Raw genomic sequence first — 10,026 nt, 5'->3', positions numbered from 1 at the left:
CTTTGAATGATGAGGAGCCTCACAGCCTTTTCTCGCTCAGCCTTGGCTTTTCATAGCAATCCTGCCGACTAGGAAGGGGTCTAGCGCCATTCACAGAGCGGCACTGGCCAGCTAAAAGAAACGTTGCCCATTTGACATCCTCTCTGGAGCAGTTTGAAGTACACCTTACCATCAAAGGGAATCCTGACACTGGCACTTGAGAACTCCTGAGCCAGTTCTCGTCATCCCTAAGTAGGTTTGTGTGTGGGCTCCAACACGTCAAGCCTCACCACCACGCCCTTGTCCTGAAATACGGAGGAGGGGACCTCAATAAGAAGCTGGTGAACAGGATCGTGGAAATGCCAGGCGGATCTAGATTTACAGATCTCCTTTGCTACCAGGTGATATCTATGGGCTTTTCCGGCTACAATGCTTGGCATTCAAGTGTGGAATTTATCAGCCTGGTTGATAATACAGTTTCACCACGAACTACTACAAATGGTGGTCATTGAGAATCTTGCATTTATTTTCCAAAGACTGGATCAAGTAGAATAGGTATCTGACCATCTTTTCTAAAATCAGAAGCCTATTGCTGGAAATGCCGTTTTCATCACCCCTGACGTCTCAAGATACATCATCCCACTCACAATCTCCATCTCAGCCTCCCATGGGAATCTCACATTTGAAACACCTCAAACGTAACTATCTTTTCTTTTAAGCTATTTGTAGTCAATTAAGTAATTCATTAAATGATTCCTCATAATCACTGGTACTCATATATGAGCCCCTATATAGAGGGATATGTGGGTCCTAGGAAGTCCCTGGATAAACTCTATTTTGAGGTGTCTGAAATTTCATGGGGACATCATTTCTGTTAAAAATTAAACATCTCTGGAAAGGTAACAAATCAACTTATCTACCATTTACAACCTAGGATCAATGAGTTTATTTGAAAGTATTCTAGCACAGTTTTTAGTGATAGATCCCAGGGGAAATACTAGAAGACATCTTAGAGGACATAAGTGTGTGTGCATGTGTGTGTGTGTGTGTGTGTGTGTGTGTGTGTGTGTGAATACTTATGGTTTGGGACGTATTGAGAAATCAAGAGACGATTCCAATGGTGAAAAATTGTTATAATCCTTTCTCCGCTGCAAAACCTTCTTCCTCCTGTCCTGGAAGATCAATCCACCAGACTAGTGGTCTTCAATTCTCTCTGCATCAAACATACAAATACCCAGCCCAACCTCAGAAATTCTGATTCTGTTGAATTAGAATGGTACCCTGCCATTGACTTTCTTTAAAGATTCTCCAGATAATTCTACTGTACATCAAGTGTTGAGAACCACTGTCCCAGACCCTCCACATCCTTGCTCCCATCATCAGCTAGTGGCTTCCTCAGTCCTTTGTGTCTAACCAACTTTTCATGGACTGACGTGAAAAGTGTTCCCCTAGAGTTGGTTGCCCTCTCAACATAGTGCAATGAGGCATTGCTCTCTGCCATGTACATCTTCTCTAATTTCACAGTTCACAGCATGTAATTAAACATGGATGCTTTCCACCAGCTTCCTAGCACCTCCGTTTGAAAAGATGCGCTTGAGAATCAAGCACCCAGGGTCCAGTATTCCTTTACACATTAATACTCGAGAGCAGTGAAACTAATTTACTGGTCCACAGCCATTTTGGGGTTAGGTCCTTTTGAGAATATACTAGGTGCCACCCCACAATCAAATATTCACACCCGGGGGGAGGGTATCGCCCAGAGGTAGAGTATGTGCTTAGCATGCATGAGGTTGTGGGTTCCATCCCCAGTGCCTCCATTAAAAAAATTAAAAATAATAAATAAAACCTAATTACTTCCACCACAAACAAATAAATAAAAAAATAAGATTCATCTCAAGAAAGAACACCCAAGGTGGGGAGGGGGGAACTAATGACAACAAAAAATTCACATCCATTTAATCTTTCAGTGAACTCACAGCTCCATAAAATTCACCTGTTGGTCCCTATGGATCCAAGAACCTTGTGCTCAGAATGTATAAAATAACTTTTTAAGGACTAATGTTTCTGATCAGACAAAATTCTATAGAATAGTGATCAAAAACATGGGCTATGAATTTGAGCATCGGCTTTAAAAATCTGGTTTGTGCTTCTCATCACTCACATGGCACTTATATTTGTGTGCATATATGTAAATGATACATAAATATTAGAAAGTTGGTCTGAACAAAAAAATACATAAAAACTAACTATAGTAAGTTAAGCAGAGAAATGGGTTTGTTAACTGAACAGTAAGAGTGTGAAAAAAAGATCATTGAGGACAAAGAACAAAGGGTTGGAATCTGCTAGAGAAATCACAGTTTTTTGTCCTCTGTTTTTCCTCTGTGGCTGATCATGGCTTAGGACCACGTAGCCTGGTTGGCAACAGTTTTGTAGGTCTCTGGAGATGACTGTCTACAGTCGACTGCTGGGCAGTGCTATGCAGTTAGGTAAGACACCTCTTGTCTTGGAAAAACCAGAAGGACTGACTTTGGGGATTTGGGATTTTTATTACCAACTAATGTTATCGAGTCCAAACTCGTGCTCACCCTGTGACAGGCCGGTAATTTGAAAGACAAGATGTTGGGGCCAGGAATAGTGACTTTATTTGGAAATGTCCTGGAGAACCATCTTCCCTAAGTTAGAATTTAGGCTCTTTTATACTAAAAGCGGAAGAGGTGTGGTTCGTGTTGCAAACTTCTTAGTATTGGAATCCTTTGTTCTTGTGGTTGTCCATATACGTCAGGTCACGTTGTTCCTGTAAACCTCCAGCAAGACAAATGTTATTCTCTGCTCTGCAAATTTTTATCTCTGTGTGAGTGGGAAAACGTTACACCCTTAAAGGTCAGAGCCTTGAGAAGGGGCTCTCCTGTCTATTTCAGGCTACAGGCAACATTCTTTTACAAAAGTTGCAGAACCAGCAGGACTCAGCACGGTAAACAGAGCACAGGGTTAGAGCTAAAGGAATGAATCTAATATGGAATCGGACTTGTTCCTCCCTATTACACTAATATTGTATTCTGACCCATGACTGACCTTTGGACATGAGAGGAGAAAACAGCCACCCCAGGTCATCGTGCCCTCCTGATGCAGCTTGAGCATCAGAACAGAAGCACAGAATCCTGGGGGCTCCCAGAGCCACAGCGGGAAGCACACAACACCTTTGCGTTTGTCACCTATACCTTGTTTTTTATAGACAAGTCATAACATTGGCTCCAATGTGGAACACACACAACTCTGAGCTTGGTTTTGGCAGGCAAACGGGAGTGAAAAAAAAAGACATCCACCCTTTCCTTATGGAATGTAAACACCTCGCTGCTGGGCAGAAATTTACATCAGATTTTCATATTTGCAAGGAAATGTATATGTTATTTCCTCAGAAATATACATATATATATATAAACACACACATATACACTCAATTTTGGAGTGTCAATTTTGAAACAGCTTATCAAATGGCCTTTGATTTTTTTTAACATACATTTTTTTCCCCAGTCTTACATAATAGAAACTGGACTTGTAATGTAGTATTTTTTTCCCTTAAATTCTCATATTATTAATTTGAACATGTCACTCTGAGCTGGCTGGAGATGGCCACGATGAAGTCTAAGAACAAGACTGAGCAGTTGCATTGCATGAGGGTCTAATGAGAGGGAAGGTCGTTGAGGATGACTGTGGCGGAGCGGGGCCCAGCTCTTAATGGAGCCACCTGCCCCCTATACACTGCTTGACCTACTTTCTGCTTCATACAGTCCAGCTCATGCAGTTTGGTATAAAGCAGGCTGGAGGTGAAAACCAGACACTGCTTCCCAGCTGAGATTTCCATGGCAAATAACGAAACTAAGAGAGATTCAACCCTCACGCATGGATCGTGCAACTCATTTGTAAGGAACCTGATTCAGAGGGCGCTGGTTTGTTAGACACGATTATTTGCATTCAATGTTGCAGTCAATCTCATGGAGATAGGGTTACAAGACAGAAGGATGCACATTTCATGTTACCTTTCTGAATTCTTTTTAAACCGTAACAAGAAACAGCTTCCTAGATATCAAAATGCAATTGCCTTGCAGTCAATATGAAAGATAAATATATATGTATCCGTTATATTCATCATAGCTGTCCAAGTAGAACATCAGTAACCTTCTGCACAAGCAGAAAGCCCAAATTAAATCGAAAGACAATCACAAGAGACACTGTGGACTGTGGGAGCCATAGACTGTTGCACAGGGAGGTCAATGAACTCTCAAATCCTGACGAGATGTTTAGCCTGAAAACCCCACATAGGTCTCTCCTGACCCTTTGCTGGCTCAGAAGCATGAATTTCAGGCTCTTTTAGTCATTAAGACTCAGTGAGTGGCCCAGATGAAAAATACCAGGAAGGCCATGTGTCTCCAAATATCATCCCACAGTCGGTGGCTGAACCTGGAAAACCCAAGGTGAGAACTTGAACCCTATTAAAAAGGCAGAAGCCCTTCATAAACCATTGTCTCCTCAGGAGAAGCCCGGTCAATGCCAGAGATGCTTGCAGATGAGGGAAACAGAGGACCTGTCCATCTTTGCCTACCTTTCGTTTTGTGTCTGGTTGACTGCATTCATGACCAAACACGGAGTGGCCACCCAAGCAGAAGCCCCAGAATTTGCCCCAAGGACTGCGAAGACTGAAGGGTGCGCGGAATCGATTCAAATTCCTCCCATTGCTGTGCCTTTTTTTCCTTTGGCGTTCCAAGGTCTAAATGACTGCATAAAACAAATCAAGGGAAAAGAGGGCCCAGCTGCCTGTGGCCTTTGTTGACGAATGGGGCGCTAAGTCAGTCACTCAGCTGTTTTATTACTTGTCTTTAAGGCTGATGAGTCCTGAGCAGACCTGCACTGCTGAATTCTCAATAAAGGGTTAGTGCCTGTCCTGCAGAATAATAAGAACCGCTAATGACACCAATTAAGAGCTGTAAATGTCATTTATACTTGTTTGTTATTTTTCAAATCAATAAGGCTGGAAAGACACAGCGGCCTGAGATAATTTAGATTGGAACCGTTAGTGGGGACATTTTAATGGATATATTGCAATCGGGATTCTAGTTCTCCTCTTGAAGAAACTGTGTTCCTCACCGGGTCAATTCTGATATTTATTTAAAGCAGAACTTATGCCCCAAATAATTAAACATTGGGGAAAATACTTAGGGCAATAAAAAGAGAGGCAAATATATATCTTTCTTAATTCTGCTCATTCAGTCCCTTGTGTAAAAATGTCCCCTTTTTATCTGGGAAGTTATCTTTAAATAGAATAATGAGTAATTTAATTTAAAAAAAAAGGAAAATAAATTGGAACGAAAAAATTTAGTAATGCGGACTACAGCACTGTGCTCTGATGCAGTAGAAGTTGCAGGGACACACATTTTTACAAGGTTCTTACTCTTTTGCCAAGTGTTGATTGTGCACTTGTAATTGGTTGCGTTCAAAAGATTGCACAGGTCACGCATAACATGTTCGTTCGTTCGTTCGTTAGTTTTGCTAGGAGATGAAGTAGTTGGTCAGAACTGTAGAGATACGTGTTTAATTCCAAAAGTAGTGCAGGAGTTTCATTTCTCACTGGGGACCTTTTCTAGCAAGAGAAAACTATTAAACATTTCACTGACAAGACAGCAACCAGGGAGAGACAGCCTGTTCCCCACAAAACAACCGACATGCACCAACTACCATAGCTACAAGGACATCTCGCCGGAAAATTTGAGAGAAACTAACCAAGCCAACTTCTGGGTATTTTTGTGGATGTGCTCTTAAACTTTTCTATTAAGAATTTGGGCATGCGGCCAGGATGGTGGAGCAGGAAGACACTCTTAGCTCAGCCTCTCCCATGAATACACCGAGAGAGACATACATGGACACACCCATTCACTCAGAGCACCTGCTGAAATTCAACAGAACATCGCCTTCTTCAAGAGATGAAATTCCTCACAAATCTTGTAGGAGGGGAAAAAAGAAGCAGCAGCAAAATGAAACTAGAGCAAGACCTGTCCTGCAGGGAAGGAACTGCAAAGGAGGAATAGTGCTCTTATGCTGGCATGTCCCCTCTCCAAAGGAGAGGTCAGCGAGGACAGGGGGGACCCTCCAAGGCTTGGAGAAGTGCATAGCAGTGCTCGGCTGACAGAACTGAGGAAAATCGGCACAAAGGGTCCCTGTGATCCCCAGCCTTAGATGCAAGCCGATGGCGGTGGGCTGGGACTGGCTGCCTGAGCCAGGTGGAGGGCTGGGGCCTGCTGTGCAGAGGCAGCCTCAGGGGGCTGGGTGTGCTGTGCACTGTGGCTGGGAGTGTATACAGAACAGGATACCCTGGGTTCCTCCCACCCCCTCCAAAAAATTAAAAAAAAGCAACACTGCTGATGTGCATTGGAAGAAGGGACACGATGCACCTGGTCTGTAGCCTCTGTCTCAGGAGACCCGAGGCAGCATCACTGGTACAGTGTCGGGGGAAGAGAGTGGGGATCAGCCACAGCCACCGTATTCGCTGCATGGCTCCCAGGTGGAGGTGAGTTTGAAACCTGCATCTGTACCCAGGGGCACCACAGCTTCATAGATGAGGCTTAAATTTGTTTACAGCCGCAGGCAGAGGGGGATGTTTGTGGAGGGTGCCTTTGTGGGCCCTCACCTCTAAGACAAACGAGCAGGGAGAGTGGAGTTCTGGCACGTAGCAGAGGTGAGGGATGCTGCCGTCTTTTCCACAGGGAATGCCTGCCATGATGCAGTGCTGGGGATGGTGCTGACCCAGGAGTGTGACTGCACCATCACTGCAGGGCTGGGGGCTGGACCAGGCAGGCCTCTAAGATGAACGAGCAGAGCACAAACAGTGGGGTGACTGCAGGAGCAGTATTTGGCACTGGGGATCGCACTGAACCGACAGTGCACCATGATCCAGGGGTGCAGACCAGAAGACAGCAGACTGCGCTGGTGCGTCTGAGAGCAGAGGACCTGGGGGACACCAGAGGAGTGCACTGATGTTCCCAGGGCTAAAGCAGGGACAAGGGCAGAGTCAACACAGAACATGTAAAAGCACTCCAACCCTGCCTACCATGCCCTGCAGCCCAGAAATGGGTCTGGGAGCCTCCACTCCAACAAAAGGGGAGCAGACCCGACCGCTGTCGGAGCTGTGACAACCACAGAGCAAAACGGGGGCCTCGCTCAACAACCAGGGCAGGGTCCAATGACCACACCACCAGTCACACACCCCCAATCAAAGGGATAACAGTCAACACACATGGAAAAGAAACGCGGAAAACATCAATACTAAAAACAGACCTCCCGACAGAATTATTAGAAGGCATAATCTACACGAGAATGCATCCTCTTAAAAAATAATCCCTTCAAGACCACAGTAGATAACTGATACTCCATAACCCACACCACCAGAGAGAGGTGAGTGAAATGAAGAAGCAGAGGAACCATTCCCAATTAAAAGAACAAGAGAAGTCTCCTGAAGGAATGATAAATTCAATAGACCTCGATGGTGTAGTAGATCATGACTTCAAAAAGGGGGTGATCAAAGTGCTGAAGGAAATAAGAGACAGAGAATACTATAAAAAAAGGGAAAGAAACTATGAAGAGGAGTCAGTTAAAAACAAAACTCAATGGCTGAGATAAGAGCTGAGCCAAAGGCAGTCAAAAGCAGACTAGACAATGCAGAGGAACGAATAAATGACTTAGAAGACATAATAAAAGAAGCCACACAATCAGAACAGCAGACAGAAAAGCAAGTAAAAACCAATGAAAACAATGTAAGGGACGTATGGGATTATATAAAGCATGCCAACCTATGCATAATAGGGGTCCCAGAAGGAGAAGAAAGAGCAAAGGGGATTGAAAAGGTCTTTGAAGAAATCATGACTGAAAACTTCCCAAACCCAATGAAGGAATCAGATATCCATGTAGCGAAAGCACAGAGGGTCTCCAACAAGAAGAATCCAAATAGACCCACACCAAGACATATCATAATTAAGACGGCCAAGGTTAAAGTTTAGGTCTATTTTCTTACTTCATGAATTGGGCTTCTTTTTGCCCAAAGTGAATCAGATGTTCCAAAAAGTGGAGTGAATCAGGAAGACCTGGGTTTAAGATGTGCTTTAATGTTTTTGTTTGTTTGTACACACAAATGTATACTTTACAAGTCACTATGCCAATCATGGCCAGTCCCAGAGCTGGATGCAAAGATATACAAATTCCTACACCTCATTTGGTCCATGGGAAAAAAAAAAAGGAACAGAAAAAGATTTCCTTATGCCCAGTCACTGTCTGGTGAGGGCTGCATCAATGTAAAAACAATTCTTAGTGAAGAGGGGATATGGTTAGTCTGATATTAGCTAAACTGTGTGCAGAAGATATTTAGTTAGTTTGATGCTAACTAAAATGCTTGAGACCCAGCAGAAGTAGGTGGAGAGTTGTGGCCAACTTTGACTGACTGTAATTAGTACCACACAGGTTTCTCTTGATGCCTCCTTTTTACCCCTGTCTGAGGATCCCTGAACTCATTCTTTCTCTCTCCAAAAAAGACTTACCAGAAGGCATGAGATTAAACTCCCTTGCTCTTGAAAAAGAGTTTATTTTAAGCATGGGAGGAATTATCCCAAGGTTTTCATCACTATCTGCGGAATGCCAGACGCCAAGGAGTTGGATGAGACCTGACGTTTTAGCAACAACTAGTCCTAAATGTAAAAGTAAACTGTATACTTGAAACTAGTATAATGTTTTATGTCAATTATACTTTAGTAAAAGATAAATAGAAATAAAGTAAAGATAAATTAAACTAATTAGGCAACTAACATTTTAATCATTTCATGGGAAAGTCATTGTGCCCATGGGACTTGGGCTCCATAGATGTCTGTTGGACAGTTGCACTTACTCATTATTTTCTAAAGTTTAGAAGAACTTGCCTTTGTTATTGACAAAGAATCCAATAAGGCAGGATGACCTCAATGGTGACACGGACCTCTGCTGTTCATATATATATTTTTTTTCTTTTCGGGAAGAAATGTCCAACTTCCTCATATTTGAGAGTCAGAGGGTCACTAGTAAACAATATTCTCTGTCCAAGGGGAATTTATGTGAATGTTCCCTCTCAGCTATCAAATGTAGGTCAAGGAGTCTCCCATTTCCTGAAGGAAGGGCGCCCTCCAGGATCAGGTAGCTCATAAAACCATAAATCAAGCCAGACTGGGGATGACTGGAGAGGGGCAAGACAGCAGCAGGCTGGAGAGGACAAGACCCCTCCTCTAGGGGGCTGCTCCTTGCCGTGAAGAAATGCAGGCTCAGTCTTGCCAGGTTTTCACAGGAGCCCCAAAAAGGACATTTCATGTGAAATCTCCCAATTGTCCAATGTTGGCTTACGATACTAATACACTCTTAAGAATAAACAAAATATATCTGTGGACCAGATCCAGGCCGTGGACCACGAGTTTGCCACCTCTATTTTTTTAAAAACCTAACTGGTGGTATGACAGAGGCATTCTTGAAAACACTTTCCACCCCCATCCCTACCTCCCAAGCTCCGCCTTGCTGGTTTGACCCTAATATGGTTTCCTTAGTATCAATAAAGGGGGAACATACTTCTTCAAGAAGGACCTTCTTAAATGGTGCATGAGAAAACTCTGCAATAAATACCTCTGGTGCCTTTTGACGTTCCTTGCCTAGATAAAAACATTTTCTCTACAACAAAAGAAATGCTAGCTGTTACCTGGTTCCTGAGCTTAGGCTTATGTCAATTCCATATTTAAGTATTAAAAAGTAATGAAGATTTTTCAGTTGTCACTTATAACTGTAACAAAGAATTTCCTTCTGCATAAGGCTCGCCCGTCCTAACTAAATATTCTGTGATTTTTTCCCCCTTATTCTAATGCCCTTAATTAGATTTATAGACTCTTTACAGTGTTTTATGTTGATGAGGGACTTAGAATACAACACACACTAATAAAATTTCCCCACTACCCAACTTGTGCTTTTGCACGTTTTATTTCGGTGAATAATGAG

This window comes from Vicugna pacos, chromosome 24 (genome assembly GCF_048564905.1).
Source record: "Vicugna pacos chromosome 24, VicPac4, whole genome shotgun sequence".
In the NCBI taxonomy this organism is placed as follows: Eukaryota; Metazoa; Chordata; class Mammalia; order Artiodactyla; family Camelidae; genus Vicugna; species Vicugna pacos.
This window is presented reverse-complemented; position numbering follows the sequence as displayed.